Below are 21441 nucleotides of genomic sequence, written 5' to 3' on the forward strand. Positions count from 1 at the left end.
TGGTAGTGTGACTACTTTATATATTAAGCTCTTTGAATATTTCCAAAAGCAAATTATAAGGCTTTATGCCTTCACACCTCACCACCTTAAATCAAACCAGTTACCAACGATATAAAATTCCAGAAAAAATATAAGAACGTTAATTTAATTGAACAAACCTAAAAGGTAATTTAAAAATTTCATAATGGAATTTTAAAACTTCTTTATTTTTGTTAATAATATGATATTAAACAGAGGTATTGTTTGGATCTTTTCCTATGGTGTTTATTGATTATATTGATGCTAATTTTTCTTCTTATTTTGTGTTTTTATCTCTATGTACTACCTTTTATTTGTTTTATTTTTCATTTTAACTGGACTTGTCTGTTATTAATTCTAAATAGGTCACTGTGAGATTCACTAAAGAAGAGTGTCTTGAACAATTCCAACACTTCCACATGTACAATCATTTCAGTATATGAATTAACACAATCATGAATAGAGATTATTAGCAATTACCACACAAAATGCATATTCTAATGAAAACTCTTCCCATTAATGTTTTGTGGGAAAAATTTCTTTTCCTATTAATTATCTTCAACTCACATAGTTGCAGTAATCTGCTAAAAGATTCTACTTCAATTTTCAATCTTACTAGTAAGATCCTGTCTCATAACTAATAACTCATTTTCATTAGACCACAAGAACTTTGTTTATCGTCGATAATACATTGTAATTTTAACAACAACACATAGTTTGTTTCACTTTTTATACAACTATTCGATGTAGTGGATGGATCATTATGCATTAAATGATAGCTGCACTTATGCACCGGTGGATGAGACAAAAACCATGTATTTGACTAAAGGAATCTACACAGCAGTAACGAACATAATGATCACTTTATGGCTGCCAAATATACATCGTCAATTAAGACTTGGTTTGTTCAAATGTGTGCTAATTTAACAGTAATTTTACTTCTAGTATGTGCAGCTAGGATGTTTTTGAATTTGGAGCATGTACTCTTACCCTCCCACATATCACTATTATATTTTTCTTAGAGCCTTCATTAGTTTCAAAACCATCGATAGGTGTAAGATATACATAAGAAAAACCTTTTATTGATCTTCATTTTTTGGTTGTTGTTGTTGGCTGCAGTTCCTGTGTCTATGGGTACATTCTTATAGCTGAAATTTTGACTTACTGGATCCCAGGTAATTAAATAAATGATGAAGTACTATCTGTTGCTATGATTTTCTTTCATTTTATTCCATTCTTCCACACCACACTGACTTCACACTCTCCAATTACATACAACCATCAATTACACTGTTGTAGACAATGTGCACTTCAGTCGGAGGCATGCCCACTACTGCTACATTCTGCATTACTCACACTATGCCAAAGAGTTTAAAAAGCAAAAGATTTTACAAAATTCCTTTCAAAAGAAGAATCATCACCAAGATATTACATTACTTTATAATTGAATCCAGAAATAAACTTAATAATTAGCACTTAATAATTAGCATTAGATTGTGCAATTAATAATAGGTATTTTAAATATGCTGATATTTCGTACTTTCAAACATTTCTAATAGAAGAATAATTTTAACTGTATGTAAAGCGTACTAACAAATTAATTTCCTTTTACATATTTTAGCCTGAAACATAACACATCGTTTACAAAATTATCTGAAGTTCATTCTGTTAAACAGCTGATATAATGTTCACCTATACAAGAATCGATAGTACAGCTGGTATTCGTTATTTCTATAAAACAAGGTGATGTTAGAAAAGGATGCCTTTTACAAGCATCAACTGCATAATAATTACCTTTTTGTTGACAATGTAGAGAAAACTTTTTTGTCTCCAGAAAGACAAAAAAAATCTGATCGAAATGTGTATATTTCTAAAACAAACTGATTTAAGTCATTTATTTTCAATGTATAAGAAACACATCTCTCATGGTAAAAGTGTTCCAAACGTTATTCAGCAGAAAATTTAGTTCCTACACCTGCAAAAAATTTAATTTACTTTATTGTGAGACATTTTGCAATACTATAACTACTACATATTACAGAAACAAAGAATTTCACAATCAAAACAACATTTTCCAAAATGTGCTCAAGAAGTGATATATTTTAATCTCATCATTTACGATAACTGTGCAGAAGAAGTCTTTTCCTGGTATCAGACTAACCACAGTTACATAGTCTAAAGATCGAACTTAGAATAGGTGGCATTTGACACATGCCTAATATTATTTGTCATATTTTCATTTCATACTCAGATTTGATTATTCCTCAAATTAAGCAAGGAAGTTTCTATCCATCATCATTTTTCTCAGTACAGTCTATGTTTTATACATATATGTTGGACTGTAGTATCCCATTACCATAATATCCATAGAAGTAATTTTCTACATGGTTAGCGAATCCTTTTATCACTGAGTAAAATGGTACTGTAGTTAGCACACTGGACTCACATTCAGGAGGACGACAGTTTAAACCTGTGTCCAGCCATTCTGACTCAGGTTTTCCATGATTTCCCTAAATTGCTTTAGGTAAATGCTGGGATGATTCCTTTGAAGGGGAATGGCTGACTTCCTTCCCCTTCCTTCACTAATCTGATTGGACCGATGACCTCACTGTTTGGTCCCCTCCCTCAAATCAAACAAACCAATCCTTTATCAATATATTTGTTATTTTGTCTTGTGAAGTGCTCTAAGTGTCTGAAAAATTAAATTACTGATATCACTGTCAGTATATGGACTTATTGTATTTATTGCTGACACATGAGATTTTCCTATTGCTAAATAATGTTCACATTGGTACTCACATATTGTAGAAGATAACTGGAACTGAATGGGTAGTTTGAAATTATGTTTACTAACTGTTTCACAATCTTTGGAGGAAATGTATTCTGTTTCATGTATGGTAGCCGAAAGGCCAATTCACATTGGCTGCCATGTCATGACACATCATGTCCCTGTCACATTAGAATGTATTCACACTATCTGTAACATAATATTGGGCCACATCGGTTCACTTTGCCCTGTACTGAATGGTGAAAGTGAAGCTGTCATTTACTATCCATAATGCAGAAAATCGGAGTGTAATATTGGAATGGAATGGCTAACAAGTATAAAGTTTGTTGATGGCCAAAGCAAATTTCATAACGTATTCTCTTGATCAGTTTTTTGTGGTAAAGTGCCAAAAATGAAATAACATTGGAAAACACAGACATTTATTTTTTGACAAAAATATGTACTTGCAGACATACCAAACAATATTTGTAAGAGAATAAATAAAGCCCATTTACCTTATCCAATGTGTTTTTTTGCTCATGTAAGTAATAACATCGAAAGAAACTGTATTCTTCTTCTTCATTACAGCTGACTTTTTCACTTAAAATGTTATTTAACAAAAACTGCTTTATCAACTAATGTTCTTATTTATTCACAATGGGGGCATTAGTTCTGAGCTGTTATTGTAAAACCAGAGTGATTTTGCACTTTCTGATATCAGACTGTGTCTGTGAAAGAATAATTAATGGGAAAAATATGCAACTTGTTTTGGAACATATGCAGTTTACCACTAAAAAAAGTATAATAGCAAAATGAAGTGGATGACATCGGAAGTTCACTGAGGCTTTTTGCAGATGATGCTGTGGTGTATCGAGAGGTTGCAACAATGGAAAATTGTACTGAAATGCAGGAGGATCTGCAGCGAATTGACGCATGGTGCACAGAATGGCAATTGAATTTCAATGTAGACAAATGTAATGTGATGCGAATGCATAGAAAGATAGGTCCCTTATCATTTAGCTACAAAATAGCAGGTCAGCAACTGGAAGCAGTTAATTCCATAAATTATCTGGGAGTACGCACTAGGAGTGATTTGAAATGGAATGATCATATACAGTTGATAGTCGGTGAAGCAGATGCCAGACTGAGATTCATTGGAAGAATCCTAAGGAAATGCAATCCGACAACAAAGGAAGTAGGTTACAGTACGCTTGTTCGCCCAATGCTTGAATACTGCTCAGCAGTGTGGGATCCGCACCAGGTAGGGTTGATAGAAGAGATAGAGAAGATCCAACGGAGAGCAGCGCGCTTCGTTACAGGATCATTTAGTAATTGCGAAAGCGTTACGGAGATGATAGATAAACTCCAGTGGAAGACTCTGCAGGAGAGACGCTCAGTAGCTCGGTACGGGCTTTTGTTAAAGTTTCGAGAACATACCTTCACCGAAGAGTCAAGCAGTATATTGCTCCCTCCTACGTATATCTCGCGAAGAGACCATGAGGATAAAATCAGAGAGATTAGAGCCCACACAGAAGCATACCGACAATCCTTCTTTCCACGTACAATACGAGACTGGAATAGAAGGGAGAACCGATAGAGGTACTCAGGGTACCCTCCGCCACACACCGTCAGGTGGCTTGCGGAGTATGGATATAGATGGATGTAGATGTAGAATATATGCAGTGAAGTAAGTAAATTTCCGACGTTAGCAAACGCTGAAACCATCAAATCTTTCTTCCCATTAAACCTTGATGTGTCATGATGTTGACAGTTGTGTGAATATAGGCATTTGAAATGCATTATGAAATGTTTCGATGTGATGTGACATGAAGTGACAGCAAGTGTGAACTGGTCTTAATACACTAATGTGCTACTTTTTTTGGCCTAAAAGTACATTGAGAGAAAAAAATGGTAGTTGTCTCTCATTTCATTGGAAAGTTTCAGAAAAATTTTACAGGGAAATTTTCATATTTATAAGCATTCTGGCATTCCTTAGAACACACATAATTTAGCCCTGAAAACGGAATTTTTAAGGAAATATTTGAATTTATAATTATGTTTAAAGTGTAATTTTCAGAAACTGTGAGACCATTGTAAATGATGATGTTCATTTTACATTTCATCACTGAGATGTAGAGAAGCACATGGTTTAACATAGTTTTTTTGGCACCCATTAACAAATTTATCCATTTGGATTACAGAGATAGACTCTGGAAAAGATTAATTACAATATTTTTTCAAATCTAAATTTAGTTGTAAGACATTGTTATTGCAACTCCTAACCTATATACTAAATAATGAAATATACATATGATACTCAAACTTAGTAATAACTGAATAGTGATGAAAATCTGTTAACTTAATATTTGTGAACTATATAAGCTAAAGCCTGTTATAAATTTATTAGTAGTCAGCTATTGTAAACGAAATACACAAATTTGTAGATGATCTAAATTTACAAAATAGTTAATTATTTAGGAAAAACGTATTTTTTCTTGTATATCATATGATACCAAGTATTTATTTGCTGCTCATTAAGCTAATTTTGTATGATGCTGGTATTCAGGTTAACAATTAGCAACAAAAATTAACATGAGTGGTGCTTAAGATAAAATTTATTATATGCAATGATTTTTTTAGTCTTTATATTATCAAGCTAACATTTCTCATTATATAAATGAGCTCTTCAAAGATAACAATTCTGGAAATGATAGTCACGCTTATACCCATTTATCAGGCTTTCTTCTTACAGAGGCACGTTGTTGCCATTTGTCGACATTAAAATTTTCCAACAGAATTTTTCTCTGCTCATGCAATAAAATGGCTTGGATTCTGCCATTAATATTGAGTTGTCTTTATGCAGTAATAGTTAATCTACTACTATGTATTACTGTCATCATCATTTATGTTTTTACTAGCAGTATGCTCGGTATAGGGTATTGGAAGACATTAATTATTTGGTCACACACAATGTACATGTCTTATTATTATTTTGCCACACATTAAACTTTCAGATACATCATGTATGCCTAAACAACTTTCAGCGGCACACTGCACATAACTTGTTCACTATTTCTTCTGTAAAAATGTTTGTGACCATACTATGAAACATTGAAACTAGTTATTCTGGTGAATTACAGCCCATATTTCGTTTTCCTAACTTTAATATACATAGTCCTGTAAAATATTATGACTTTGCCTGATGTTTCACAACCTTTACTCTATGAAAATACCATACTTTATCGTTACTGGTGGACACATTTTGCCACTTACAAGAATTAATGCACTGTACCTTTCCTTTCAAGAATACAGGAGGCTGTTGACGTAAGTACAAAACAAAAATTTAACATATAGGATGTGAATTGCAGAACACTACTAACAAGGTTTGGTAAGGCTTAATAGAGAGGTGGCAGTCGACTTCTTGATATCCCAAATAATCGTATACTGTTTGATGTAAAGTGCTCCATCACCTGGCTGCGTTTTACTACGACAGCGAAAAGTTAAGTATCCCTGTTCCCTACACTACTGCAATGAATTCTAGGGAGATGTTGATAAAATGCTTTGAAGTAAATCCTGGAAATCTTCATTGGTATTCGCTAGGACACATGTCTTTGTCTGGCAGTGTCGTAAATACCTGAAAAAATCGTTAAATTATGTTTCGAATGCTAAATTTCTTTTCTGGTTTTTCATCAATTTGTTATGCCCAGCCCTCATTTGCATTTATCTCTTAGAAGCTCACAGAAGACGATGGTTAAATAGGAGAATTTTATGTAGCGAACGATATCATTTTCTTTGTCTGCCCTGGTGCATTATATTTTTCGATGATTTTGGCACTTACTTTGTGTAATCTTTGCGCAGTCCTGATGTACTATCATTGAAATTGCCGGTTAGACGTCATCTATGATTTGCTTTGTATCCAATGATTACAATTATATATAATATGGCGGGTTACATGTTTTGAAAAGATGTTGTGATAGTTGATAACAAAGGTGTTTCAGCTCGATAGTAGGTTGAAACGCAACAAGGTAATTAATGTTTAATATTGTCCCTATAAATCTCTGAATAAATGTGTGGCAGCTTTACAGTGTATTATTTCTTGCAGGAGAGAATACAAGTGATAGAAGTCAACGTTGATGCATTGGTCCTCGATTTATTTGTTCTGTACATTATGTTTAGCAGTATTCAAGAAAAGATGAAAATCGTTGTGTGATAGTAATAACAGTGCATTCTCATCTTTACGTTTGACTCTTCAAGATAAGACGCTATACCTAGTATCGTGTGCACTAAGCCTTCCGACGCTTGGCTGTTGTGCTTCAGTGAAACTGAAATGTGAGATTTAGTTTGTTGGACATGTGAGCTTTCTCTTTTATTTGAACGTTGAAATTTGTCGCTCATTTTTTATGGCATTTTACAAGTATCCTCGTTCGCGATTGATTGCAAACATGCGTCTAGATGCTCGTCCAATAATTGTCGTTCTTCTGTATCACCGTTGACTTTTCCCTCTTTTGTATTTGGTGCTTCACAGCCATTACCTGGTTCATGAACGTATTTCCTTTCGACGTTTTCTGTGATACGGATGTTGCGCTCCTCTGTTTTTGTCACACTTTTGATTTGGCTACCTACGTCAGTTGGTGTATATGTAATGCCACGCATATGATTAGCCTCTGCACTTTTTTCGTTATATGATTGTTGTGCTGTGTCACATTGAGGCTGAAGTGTCATACCTGCTTCCATGTGTTTATGTTCTTCTTGCTGCTTCATGAGGTACTTCTTGAATTCATCTCGAAAGTAACTGTCCATTGTTTTAAACACACTTGTGCTATACCATAATAAAATTCCTATGAGGAACACTCCTCGAAACATACCTGCGAGAGGAAGCATAACGATTACCAGTTTGCAAAACTTTGCAATGCCTGTGACTTTCTGTCTGATATGTGACTAGTGTTTCAATTTTACAGAATTTGAAATTTTCTTTTAGTTTTTGTGTAGTATCATTTAGTTCAGTCCTCAGAAAAGTGACCTAATGATATCCAAAAACTGAGACATGTGTGGCCAAGCCATTGTCAAAAAGACCACAAAAGAATTTGCTATAACAAACAGTCTCATGTATTCCACGCCTTCCGAAGAACGCAGCCAACTTCCAAATCCTTGATTTTCATCACTATCAGAAAGGTCACCTGTGTCAATAGGCTGAGCTTTTTCTTCTGTAACTGCTTCTGTTGTATTGTTTGCCTGTTTACGTTTCTTCATTATTAACTGTAAAAAAAAAAAAAATAAAAAAATTCTGATAAAGAATGTGGTTGTTGAGTGAAATCTTACAGGTGAAATATTTCTTGTGCCTAGTATTTTATGATATACATTTAAGTTTTACAGCAAACCACAATACTATAACTTGATGTCTTTGTTACTTAATACCTTTATTAATTGCTAAACTGCACATTTAATTTATCTAATGTAGTCATATTTTTGCATTTAAGGTGTCTTTGTTTTCACAGAAAATAATTTACAGCTGATTTGTGTTTCAGGTTTTGTATATATCCTCATTAGAAATTAAAATATTATATCCAAAGAAGTAAGTCTGAAATCTGTTCTTAGGGAAAACACAGGTACATTACTGTTAACGTTGTGCAGTGTATTTTTTTATATAGTTATATAATTGTATTAATCTTCAAAGATAATTTAAAATGGTTGAAAAGCCCATTTAAAGGGTCTGTGTCATTATATAAGCAGTTTGGCAGGAGCATTCCAGACAAAATTTTTAATTATCATTTCTGAAACACAAAGCAGGCAGGAATGTGAGTGGCCAAATGAACTCCTAAACAAAACAGCTATTGATGGTGTATTAGCACTGAAACATAATAGTCTTGCCGTGGTGGCCGAGCGTTTCTAGGCGCTTCAGTCTCGAACTGCGCGACTGCTATGGTCGCAGGTTTGAATCCTGCCTCGGGCATGGATGTGTGTGATGTCCTTAAGTTAGTTAGGTTTAAGCAGTTCTATGGGACTGATGACCTCAGATATTAAGTTCCATAGTGCTCAGAGCCATTTGAGGAGGGACTCTCACATTTATTTACTGTTGAAGCAAGTTTGGGCAAAATAATGCTTTTACAAATAACCTCAATATGATTAACCTGGTTAGTTCTTCTGTTTTTCCTACAATGAAAATTAAGGAAGTAATGTTGCTAGATATAGACTGCTAGAATCAAGTTGAAAAAGGTGTGTCACACTGTGGGAGAGGACTTGCTAGAATGAAGTTACTGTAGCATTAGTCCATAATAGGCAGGAGCTGATTTCATATTTGCACAATTGAATGTTTGCAGTTTACCAGACCTCGTGTGCATAACTTCTCAGCACTGATGATCAGCTGTAAGGATGAGACGTGCATTGTTAGGACTGTTAGAGTTTCCAATCAAAGAACAACAGAAGATACTATGAAGCCTCAGAGTGTGGGTATGCGCTATGTTGTATCAGAGTAACTTAATAAATGTAAAGTTTTGCTGCCTTCATTGTTTTGACAGTTGAAGGTTAGACAGTAGCAGCATATTTTACTTTTATCCTGGTAGTATCCCAGTCATTGTTGAAGAGAGAAGGAGGAGGGAAAAAAATTAAAGACATTTCAAGGGCAGCCTTGCTATAACTTGCTATGAGCGATAGTAAAGAAACATATAGCATTGACCTAGATCCTTCAGCTTGAATGGTAATGAAACATGAAACGTCCTGGCAAGTTAAAACTGTGTGCCCAACCGAGACTCGAACTCGGGACCTTTGCCTCTCGCGGGCAAGTGCTCTACAGCCCCAGGCTGTCTCCGCAGTATCCTTTCTTTCAGGAGTGCTAGTTCTGTGAGGTTCGCAGGAGATCTGTAAAGTTTGGAAGGTAGGAGATGAGATACTGGGAGAAGCAAAGCTGTGAGCAGCGGGCGTACACACACAAGCAAGCACTTCAATACAGCGAACACACACATCAATGACCGGGCAGAAAGTTTGTAATTGTAATTTTGTGGAAGGAAATAAATAAATATATAGTGCACGAGTGAGATTTGAACCCAGATATGATGCTTCACAGTCTTAACATCCTGACCACACAACCGTGACACTGTGGATAACAATGATTCTCTGTGTTGGGCTGTTCACTGTTCTTATTTTTCTTCTTTTTTCTACAGTTCTGTACACCTTCTTCCTTTTTTCATGCTTTTTCTGTGTTCAGCTTTTGATGCGCTGTCCAATGGGCTAACTTACCACCAACTGTGGGGGGGGGGGGGGGGGTGCAATGTTTCAGTTGGACATGTCTGATGTCTGTAGATGTGACATTGTTAGCTCCTAATCCTAAAAAAGAGCCAAGAGGGGACAAAGTTAGAACAGTACCAGTGATTGTTTGTAGTTTTTTTGCTCCCTTTTCTCCATTGTCTTTCTTTCCCTTCCTGAAAATTTTGAAAATGCTTGATTATGAATATAAAGTTTCTCTCTTTCTGTATTTGATAGGGACATCTCTCTCTTTTAAGTCATTTTATCTTGCAGTTATTTATTTATTAATTTATTTATGTGTATTGGTGAAATATATTTAGACACCATAAAAATACATGAAGAGAGAGAATGAAAGAAATAATCATACAGAACCATAACAATTTTTATACCAGTGCACAGTTTTGAATATGACTTGCTGATAAGTAACATGTGGCCCTGCAGGTGTAATTCTGCCGCAAATATGTTTTCTTATGCCAACAGTGGGTGCTGAGTATTAATTGTTCCCTCTAAGAAGACTCTTCGAACAGTGGCTGGCAGGAGCAGCTTATCAGTTGAAATCAAACATTTGACCCCTGTCAAATGTAAACAAGGCTGTATTATTAATTATAAATATTGAAACCTGAATGTTCACTGTATACATTTGTAACCATAGGAAAAAATTGCATGGAAACAATGTGGCTTTAGTGTACCAACACAGTATTTTGAAATAGCTACTCTTGTCAGTTACTGTGCCAAGAGTCCTCTTAGACTGAACACTCAGTAAGTAGTGGTCTGCATTAGTAAATAAAGTTCATGATTAAAACTGTTTGCATATGTTTTAATTACAACAGTTAATACCAAAGGTTATATAAAGCCTGAAAAATATTTAGCTGTTATAGCTGGACATTTTGGGCAGAAAGGTCTCCCAGGCAATAGTGCCATACCATCATCCTCTGCCACCCCCACACAAATAAGATATGTCTATAAATTGTTTTGTCACTGTATATATAATGCCCATGGATGTTGCTATTCAGGCTGTGATTTAATGTTTCAAATATCACCAGAACAGTTTCGGCACAAGTGTACCAAGTGGGGAAAGTTGTTTTTTAATTTTTATCCAATGACACTGGTATGATCTCCACAGAGTGGAATTGCTAAAAGATTAGTGCTGATTGACAGTTGAAAATGTATAATTGCTTTGGCAACTTTCAATTGAATGTTGCTTCAATATATGAAAGTAAATTATTTGTATAGATTAATGTTCATTGTATTAGCCAAAATCAGAATTTATCAAAGTGCACATTCATGTGATCATCTGTGATCATGCCCATCCTAGTTTTTGGTTCTTACAGAATCTGCTGTGCCTAATGGTTTTCTGAAACTAGAAGTAGAAATAACTGCCACTCTGTCTGGTATCAAATTTGTCATCACAGCATTATTTCTGGACCTGTTTCCCATTAGTAATGATATTTCAACATTTATCTGTTCCCATTAAAACATATTTATCAACTGGCGGACAGTCTAGAATAGTTGCGCTGCTATTACTTATTTGTTTTGTGCAGCAATGTTTGACTATTTGCCATATGGTGTTATGTGAGCACAAGGAAATGTCAACTGTTGGTTGTTAGTACCCAATGAAAGAAGCATGGAGACAAATTGTGTCATAAATACTTGCGTAAAATGTGATCAGATAAATAACTATTCAACGATTTTTGCCTAAAAGACAAATGGTGGTCATAACCTTTAAAGTTTACAATATTTTTTGTTCCATAGAAATAATAAGTTTGTGTCACATGATTTACAGCTGAACTCACAGTGTAAAGTATATTAAACATCACAATAATGGAGTTACTGACAGCTAGTTGTTTACAGGGCAGCTATAACAATGAATCAGTGCATGAGTTTGGTCACACCTTCCCTCTTGTCCATAGTTGTCAAATCGTTCTACTGCTTCAGCTGTGGTCCTTAATATTATTGTTGCTATTTTTTTGTTATATTTTTTGTTTCTGTGTGTGGTATGTTTCTTGTACAGAACATGTGAAATTAATTGTTGAAGTGAAAAGACTAGTGTGTTCCTGCAAAGAGAACTTGATACTGTATGTTAATTGGAACATATGAACATACTCGGCATAGAACTGTACAGCAGAAGTCACTCGAGTCATATTGAGCTTGTGCGTAGCGGCAATCCGACATCCGACCCCCCCTTTCATGCTTAACTGTCATTTTGTTAGATTGAGTCTGGTATAATGTCAGGTGTGGTGTCAACATTTGAACTGTGCAGTAGAAGTAGCTGAACTGCTAACATCCACATTCATTGGCATAACCAATTCTGTCAAATTGTCTCATTCCAACCTAACCTACAACTGAAGGTTGTGCTACAGATCAGTCTACCGTCACCTCAACCTTTATTCTAAAAAAAGGGCTGTAGTTGTTTATCAAATTTGTTTGCAACTGTTTAAGGGAACCTCTTCTAACCTACTGTAAACATGAATAGTGTGCAAAGAATCTTCAATAATTTCAATTTTGACAATAAAAATGCATTGCCTCTGTTCTCATCTGCCATTACATACAAGATTGTGTTAAGTTTTTGGCTACATTAAACTAATGCATGTGGAATTTACAAACCATAGAGGTAATGTAGCCTGTCTGACATTACTCCTATCTAGGCTGTATCTATGGTTAGTTCCCAGGCATCACTTGAGCAGCTTAGTAATGCAGAAATAGTTTTCATCTGCATGAGTTAAAGAATAATGACCCAGTATAGTAAAGTGCAATTGAATTGGCACAAAGTAAATAAATTTAGCCAGACAATTGTGCTTAATGCAACTCAGACTTATTGATGTCTAGTTTATTTGATGGCCACATTTTTATACAGCAACATATTGTAACAAACAGCAACATAAACATGGCAGTGAATGTAATCTGTGTGATTTACCTTCTAGAGTTTTGTTCCTAGATCTGAAGCAAAATTGTTCAAGGCTCGTGGAAATGTTCTGTGCAATTTGCAGCATACACCCTTAAACAAAAAAATATGATTGTGATAAGCTGTCACACAAGATAGAGGCAAGATAAGTGGAACACAAAATGAATCGAACTAAAAAAAAAAATTTGTAAAATATACCCAGTAGTGTGAAATTATGTCCCATGTTAGTTTCTGGGTAACTTACATATTGACCAGTAAGCTTTAAAGAGTTTGTGTGTTTATTATACCTACTCTGTAATTTAAAATTAGCTGCTTGCTCTCTCTCTCTCTCTCTCTCTCTCTCTCTCTCTCTCTCTCTCTCTCTCTCTCTCTCTCTCTCTGTGTGTGTGTGTGTGTGTGTGTGTGTGTGTGTGTGTGTGTGTGTGTGTGTGTGTGTGTGTGTGTGTGTGTGTGTTTGGTTGCTACATATGTACTGGTTTCATTGCTCTTTCATTAACACTTTGTGATTGCTATCTGTTCGATAGCAGATAAGCTTGCATCGCCATGACCACCACCACAAAACCGCTAAGAAACAAAAAGTACTCATTTCTGTAAGGTAATGTTTAATGTCAAGTGCATCCAGTTGGGCTGATAATATGGCATTTTGAAAGATATGAGTTGCATGACAATTGAAATTTTGCTGTCAGCTATACTAAAATAAAAGAAAACTGGGAGTGATATTTGCAGTAAGATCCTGAAATAATAAAAACTGCTGAAACGTGTGGAGGGATTATCTCCACTGAATAATTTCCGCATTTAAAACTGTTGCTTTTCTTAAAATAAAATAACTTGTGATGTGAAATATAGTACATTATTCTGATACTTAACGAATTTTGCTTCCGAATAAATGAGAGAAAGCTTGGACATTTGCAACTCCCCTCCCCCTGCCCTCTTGTAACTCTTTCACTAAGCTGTTAATTTACTCTGCTGGTAAGTCTTTTAAAGTAGTTGGTTTGTATTTCTCGGTAAACTAACAGCGTGTGACAGTTTATCTGTTCCTAATATTTAGATTTTTGAGACTTGGGCAAATATCAACAAACATATAAGCTTTGCTTGTTGATATGTCCAATAGTAATAGTTGCCAACATAAACTGTAGGCTTTGTGCAAGGAGAAATTTACTGAACCTAAGTTTGGAGCTGCGTCTGAAACACAAATTATTTTTTCCTGTTACGGTCAGAGGGAAGTGATTAAAAATGCATTTGGGAAAATTAATTTTTTCCTCAGGGTCCAGTTTACTGTTATGAAGAATGATATAGGGGTTAGGCATGGTGACTGTCTCTCTAACCACTTCACATCCTCAGAAGTGTGGGGTCTTCAACAGAGCTTTGAAATAGCCATAAAAAAAGGTCCTGTTTAATGATAAAAGTTGAAATTCTTCGTCTGTGACATATATGCTGTTTCAAAGATCAGATAACCTATTATTAATGTTGTGGATACGATGTGTGAAACTGCCACTTTTCACAATAATGGCAAGAATCTCTTTGACTCAATAGAAAAATGTTGTTTTCTATAAACAACATGATATCAGTGTTTTTATATGAACATTTGGTAATACTGTACTTTACAAATTGCACCATGAGAAACTGCCTGTGCAGTTGATTGTGGTCAACAGCACTTAAAGATATGCCTTCCTTTTCCAACTCTTAGTGTGAAGTGGAACTGACTTGAGCAAGTGCACATTTGAAAGGTGTTTATTGTGCCAGTGTATAAAACCCACTTGTTTTTATTTTTTGTTATTATGTTGTTATGCTTGCACCTTGTGGCCCAGATCATTAATAATGGACAAAGGAAAAAAAACTGGCTCAGACCATAAATTTTGAATGGGCAGCCACATACCCAATTGAATTTCAGTTTAGCATACTTCAGAAATGACATTCCACACAAAAGAATCTGTGCACCACATCATATAACTTAATGAATGAGTACATAAAAACATTTTCTACTGTTCCACAGACGATGGCCCTGTTAGCAGTGTTATAACTGATATTATGCTTTCACTTTTTGCCCCAACAGTGGCTGCTGAGTTGTATGAAATGGAACACTTAATTGCGTTGCTCTGAGTGATAGCACTTTGTGTTGACTTTAACATCTTGAGTTTCAGTGGAAGACCTTTGCTGTAATTGAAAAGGTTCTGACAATTGCTTTGTTTTTCAGTACACTTTAAATTTTCCTATTGTTTGTTAGTCACACCAAAGTGGTGATTGGACTTAATGTTTATCTTTGTTTCAACTTCATAAAAATGTTGCTGGCCCTGGATTTTGGGTTTAGAGACTCTAGTGAAATCAAATTCTCAACTACATTGGTGCTTCTTTCTAAATTACTCAGTTGTTATTCTAGACTCAGTTTGAAAGGAAATACATCTTTGATGCAAACTCATTGAATGTGCACTTATCTATCCTTGAATGAAATTCTTAATACCACATGGCATGTATTCCGTATGGTGTCTGGAAATTTTTGGCAGTGTTGTGTATGAAGTATTAACTCATAAAACACTTGTTTGCTAGATTCTTAAGTATAACCAGTCACAAAGCAATCCTTACAAACTGGAAGTAGTGAAAAAGGGAAAATTTTGTGAAAAACTGTGCTGTTTCTGTGTACAATCATTTCAAAATTAATCCATTAACTCCTGTTGGAAATACTACAAGAAAGGCACCGAGCATTGTGGTAAGACTTATTTTATACTGTATTGAGCATGAATTTTATAAGACAAGTCATATGTTGCTCTCTCATACATACATCCAGCTTCATCTACAAATCAGGAAATTTAGAGACTTGTTGCATAATGTGAGTGTCTGTGGATGGCTGTTCTTCCCAAGCACATCTAGAAATGATGGGGTTTTACGCTCACTTAAATGCTGCTCCTGTTTGTTATTGCCAGATGGATGACTGAAAGTAGATGGTAGCCACTAACATTTTTGCCGCACTACCAACTGGAGAAAAGTGTTTAGATACATCCTTTGAACTGTCAAATTAGTCTTCTGCAACGAGATTAACTGTGTGTGTGTGTGTGTGTGTGTGTGTGTGTGTGTGTGTGTACTTCATTAATGGTATAGTTTGAGAGTGCCCTAATTTTGTATGCGATAAGATTATTATAAAAAACTAGGCATTGATTTTTCTGTCAACTTTAGTGCTGTGTACATTTTAGTAACCATTTTCTACTGGAACTGATTATCCAGCAACAAAGGCATATAACACTTCGAAAATTCCAACATTGCTGATGTGTGAGTTCTGCATTTCATTTATTTAATGTTGCTGATCATAATTTCATGGCCTTTTATGTGTAATAAACAATGCTCATCATGTGTTTCCAAATACTGTGTATGAAGTCCAGTGGACAACTCATGGTGGGTGGAATAATTACATGAATGTTTCACTTCATGTCATTACTGTTCCAGCACACACAAAAAGCTGCTAAATGTAATTACAGAGAATGGAGGGACAATAACTAATAATTATCACCCTGTCTCAAAGTTTTTGAAGTGAGTTGGTCACATCATTTAAGTAGGTTTATGGAAACTGGTATCTTTATGGCAAATTGCTTAAATCGATTTTCTAGTCCGTTCATAAGTTACAAAAAAGATACTGATTATGTATGCAGAAGAATAAATGAGAAAGAACACACAGCCCTTCATGCACCACATTTTTCTGTTTAGATATTTCCATTTTTTGTTCTTTCTGCTATGTATGCAACCTTCTACCTAAATTTTTGTAGGTGTTTTTTTTTTAAGAACTTGTCAGTGTACAATAATGTACCCAATGCACATGCATAAAGTAATAAAGGGAATTTCAAGCTGAGTAGTCAGAAAGAAAAAATTTAATTAACACATCAGATTTAAACTAAACTAAAAATGAATGCAAAATGTGGGATTCCAACAATTTTGAATAAACGTGTTAATCCAGGTAAAAGTATTTAGAAGGGGAAAGTTTACTGTATAAATTGTGATGCTGTTACTAAAAAGACAGTGTGTGCTGTGTGTTTGTCTATATCACAAAATGATCTCCATAAGTAAAATGACAGATTTTCTGGAAACAGCTGAATTTGAATATTCTGTGAGAAGTTTTGTCACAGAAATCCAGAAGATTGAATTACTGGGTGGTTATAAGTGAAGTGCAGCTACTCACAGAGGTCCAGTATGAGCTGTAATTATCATATAACAGTGAAACTGGGTGGATATGCTAATTCATTAATGTGGAACAAATTTATGCTGGAAAAAATTACTTCCAGTTTTGGCCACCAGGTGTAAATCTGGCACTTTTTCATTGATGTTTCCAGTGCTTTCACTGAACAAGTTATGTAAGTAGAAGTTGTTGATTTTATCATCATAATGCTTTTTTCACGTGTCTAAGATTTTTTGCCCATGTCCTGTTCCTAATCCGTGACTCATGGAAATGCTTCTATACAACTTTCTTGCATTCACAACGCCAGATTTGCACCTGGTGGCCAAAACTGTAACTAATTTTTTCTCCAGCATAAATCGCTTCCGCATTAAAAGCATTAGAATATCCACAAAATTTCACTGCCATACGACAATTACAGCCTACGCTGGACCTCTTTGGGTACATGCATATTAATTGTCCTGTGTGATATACCCAACACACTTCAAAAAAGACACTACCCAGATCACCATTGATCTCCAGATCCGAATGTGTTAGCTGCTCAATGGCATAAGCAATCCAGGTTTCTTTGTGGAATGATATCTGTTATGCATTTGAATATTCACCCAAACCAGTGTTTGCATTTTTCTTCAGTCACAGTTATTACATTTCTAACAGATCACTTGGGCCCGGATTTTAATGACAAGTCAATTTTTTTCAGAACTATATAGGGTGAAATTTACATTAATTTATACACAAATCTAGGCATTTTAGTGTCAAAAAATTATTTTGATTGTGCATATAAAGCCATATTTCAACAAACTTTAGAAATATGTCATATTGGGGCGAACTTTAAGTACAATAGGTGATATTTCCATCGACTTTTGCCAAAAATTTATATACTGTTTTTCTCCTATCTTACGGGACCCACAAATAAGAAAATGAATATGTTGCTCATGAGACAATATTTAATGTGCTATTATGAAAGATAAACAGATAAATTAGTACACAGCTTAATTTCTCAGGACTGTAACAGAAAATTGGTGTACCACAACAGTTGTTTCGCGAACATAAAACATTGTTGCACAGAGTTGACAATTCACTCTGAGCCAACAAAGGTGGCTTCTGTCGTAATAATCCTCGCAGTCGCACAGGTGCTCCCAGTAACCAGTTTGAATACGGCCTTTGCCTTGTTCAACATGCCTAAAGGAAAGTGCTCCAACAGCGTGAAATTGAGAGGATATGTTCTAGAATTTGGAGAGAAGTTCTTTAGTACTGATGGGAAAATATTATTTTGTAAACTGTGTGAAGTTAATGTTAGTGCAGAAAAGCACTTTAAATGTGCAAACAACACTGTAATACCACTAAACACAGCAGCTGTGTGAAACGAAGTGCTGAAAATAACAGCAGGCAAACACTGTTATTTGAACAGACAGGTCAATTGTCAACCGTGCAATCATTCTGCAAGGATTTGTGTGAGATGATGGTGTCCTGCAACATCTCATTGGGAAAGCTGAAGAATCCACGCTTCAGACGGTTCTTGGAGAAGTACACAATGCATCCAGTTCCAGATGAATCTACACTGCGAAAGAACTTTTTATCCGTATGCTACAGTGATGTGCTCAACAAAATATGAATTACTATTGCTGAACAAAAGATCTGGCTGTCGATAGATGAAACTACGGATATTAGTGGTAGATATATTGCAAATGTTGTTGTTCTAAAAGTCGATGGCCCTGGAGATATGTTCCTACTAATGTGTGAAGCTCGTGATAGAATAAACAATTCGATGATTGCTGTTTTGTTTGAGAACTCTCTGAAGCTACTGTGGCCTGATGGTGTGAATAGAGATAACGTTTTGCTGCTTGTAACAGAAGGTGCTTCATATGTGGCTAAAGCACCCAAAGAGCTTCAGATTCTCTACCCCAGTATGGTGTACACCATTTGTCTTGCACATGCGTTGCACAGAATTGCTGAAGAGGTGCGATCAAATTACCCTGACGTGGACAAGAAAAATCTATGTGAAGGCTCTGCTACATGTGCAGAAATTCAAGGAACAAGCACCTTCAATGCCCCTCCCACCTAAACCTGTTCTTACATGATGGGGTTCTTGGCTTAATGCTGCTGAGTATTACTGCACCAACTACACCCAAATAAAGGCAATCTTCTGTGAGCTTGATAGCGACGACTGAAGTGCTATCAAAATTGTGCAAGAAGTTTTTACAGATGGATTGTCTCGAAACTTGGCATACATCAACACCAATTTTTCAGTGATATCAAAACCCATCAATCAACTGGAAGCTGTTGACACTCAGCAATGTGAGACCCTGAGTATTGTGCAACATGTACAGAGTTAGTTGAGTCGAGCTCGTGGCCATGTGGCTGACAAAGTGAAAACCAAATTGCAAAGTGTTCTCCAACGGAATCCTGGATATTCTACACTGTGCAAAATTAGTGACAGTCTTTCAGGGAATGCCGCAACATTTTAAAGGTACTGAAACAAAGCTGAACTCCAGTGACCTGGCTGCCTTCAAATATGCTCCCGTGACGTCTTGTGAAGTGGAGAGGAGCTTTTTCAGGTACAAAACTATCCTTAGCGAAAACCATAGATCTTTGGCAATGGAAAACCTGAAAATGCACCTTGTGATCCAGTGCAACTTTGCAGATACTGAAGATTGACATACGGTATTAAATGGTGTGAAATGCTTTAAGTACGATGTAGAAACAAAAACATTGTTTTACTGTTTTGATAGATGATCTTTTCACTGTAATTTGTGTTTAGAAAATAAAACATTCAGACATTCAAAAAATTGGTGTAAATTAGCCACAAACCCTACAGAAAGAAAGAACTATACTTACAATATTGTGGGAAGTGAATTTTGTATTACTGTATAATGAATAAAAAATTACGTAATTTTTAGGTCATAAATGCTTACATATTTCACTGTTTTTTAGGTAGTTAAAATCCGGGCCTTACAGATCACCTATGGAACCAACAAAGCTATCATTGCGGCCATTTTTCCCTTACGAATCAAAACTATCAACCTTCTGAATACTAGAATTGTTTCTGGTCTGCGAAAGTGTCTAGGGTGAGTGTGGTACTTACATGCTGTAGATTAGGGATGCACGTTGTTTTACATCCCCCAATAAAGACATTTTGGTTTATAAAATAAGCTACACAGTTATTTAGTGGAAGCATTATCAATAGTTTTCTAAACTAATAGTCTACATAGACATTAAATAGTAGGCAGTTTATGAGAGTAATGACACATTTGATAAAATAGGTACACAATTTTTGACGGTTTAGTGACAGAAGCTTTTGTAATAAAAACCCTGCACATCCCAAATGTTTGTATCATTGCATAGTAAACTTCAAATTTTAAGCAAGAACGTGCATGATAAAGGAAAAATAAGACAGTTTTTGTTAGTAATGTTTTCATATACCTGATTGTCTGTTGTGTTACCTTTACTGAGAGGGACTGGCACAAATGACAGTGCAGGCAGTGCCTTTCTGTAATAAGATTTAGGCACATAATTAGATTGTAGAATAATCTTGTTAGAGTGGTCTGCTTGCATGTGGTGTAAGAAAAATTATGTAAGCAACCAAAAGACAAAGTAGTAGTACTTCTTTGATAGTCTAAGGTTATATTTGATAATTTGCAGTTTGATTACTCAGTATTTGCTATTTGATGTCTTATTATTGAATGTATAAATTCACTTAAACAAGTTTGTGTGTGTTTGTGTGTGTGTTTGTGAGTGTGAGTGTGAGTGTGAGTGTGTGAGAGAGAGGGGGGGGGGGAGGAATTCTTAATTTAAGTATTCTAATAAATTTATTTATATGTCTGTGAAAATTGTGCAGAATGTCATAGAGAAGATTCATGGATGGAGAGAACATCTTCCTCTCCTCATTCTTTCATATTTTCTTAATATCATTTTCTCTATGAAAATGAATATATAAAAGATGTGATACTATTTGTGATTCAAGACTTCTATGACTTTATCAACTTATTACTGTTCTATTCATTAAGAAATATTTTAAAAATTGTGTTCAGTGACAACATTGTGCTTTAGAGCTCTGTAATTGCTGAAGGCTAGACGTGAAAAAAGAAAAGTGGTTAAAATGCTACTGGCTTTTTTTAAAAAAAATACATTTAACTGTGCAATTTATAAGGTAATTAAATTACATGCACTTAATGTACAGTGTGTGTGCGTGTGAGAGTTAAACCAAAATTCATGACAATGGTGGGGGTTATGCTCAACATAAACAACTATGTAAAACAAACAATTTGCAAATTGAATTGTGTTGTGGAAGCACAACCATCCATAGTCTATCATGCCCCTAAAATTGTCCTGAAAAGAAGGCTAGGTGTATGTGGGAAT

The 21441-nt window shown here is 35.3% G+C and overlaps 1 protein-coding gene and 1 long non-coding RNA gene across 10 annotated transcripts in view; one reads left to right on the forward strand and one right to left on the reverse strand.

The window, feature by feature from the left end:
* The first annotated feature begins 228 nt into the window (after positions 1–228).
* The window catches only part of LOC126364463 (ran-binding protein 3), a 280357-nt gene continuing 259144 nt past the window's right edge, over positions 229–21441 (forward strand). Inside the window, exons 1-3 of one of the 9 annotated variants that reach the window (XM_050008064.1) lie at positions 229–6810; positions 8311–8391; positions 9103–9232. The gene's annotated coding sequence lies outside the window, so the exon portion shown is untranslated. Of the gene's footprint in view, positions 6811–8310; positions 8392–9102; positions 9233–20016; positions 20151–21441 lie in introns of all 9 variants that reach the window. The other 8 variants (XM_050008059.1, XM_050008060.1, XM_050008061.1 and 5 more) reach the window with 8 other exon arrangements.
* LOC126364561 (uncharacterized) lies at positions 10315–20554 on the reverse strand. The gene is made up of 3 exons (XR_007566251.1): positions 20506–20554; positions 12939–13019; positions 10315–10596 (listed from the first exon to the last, which is right to left on the reverse strand). It is a non-coding gene; the product is annotated as an uncharacterized LOC126364561 (long non-coding RNA).

This window comes from Schistocerca gregaria, chromosome 1 (assembly GCF_023897955.1).
Source record: "Schistocerca gregaria isolate iqSchGreg1 chromosome 1, iqSchGreg1.2, whole genome shotgun sequence".
Classification (NCBI taxonomy): Eukaryota; Metazoa; Arthropoda; class Insecta; order Orthoptera; family Acrididae; genus Schistocerca; species Schistocerca gregaria.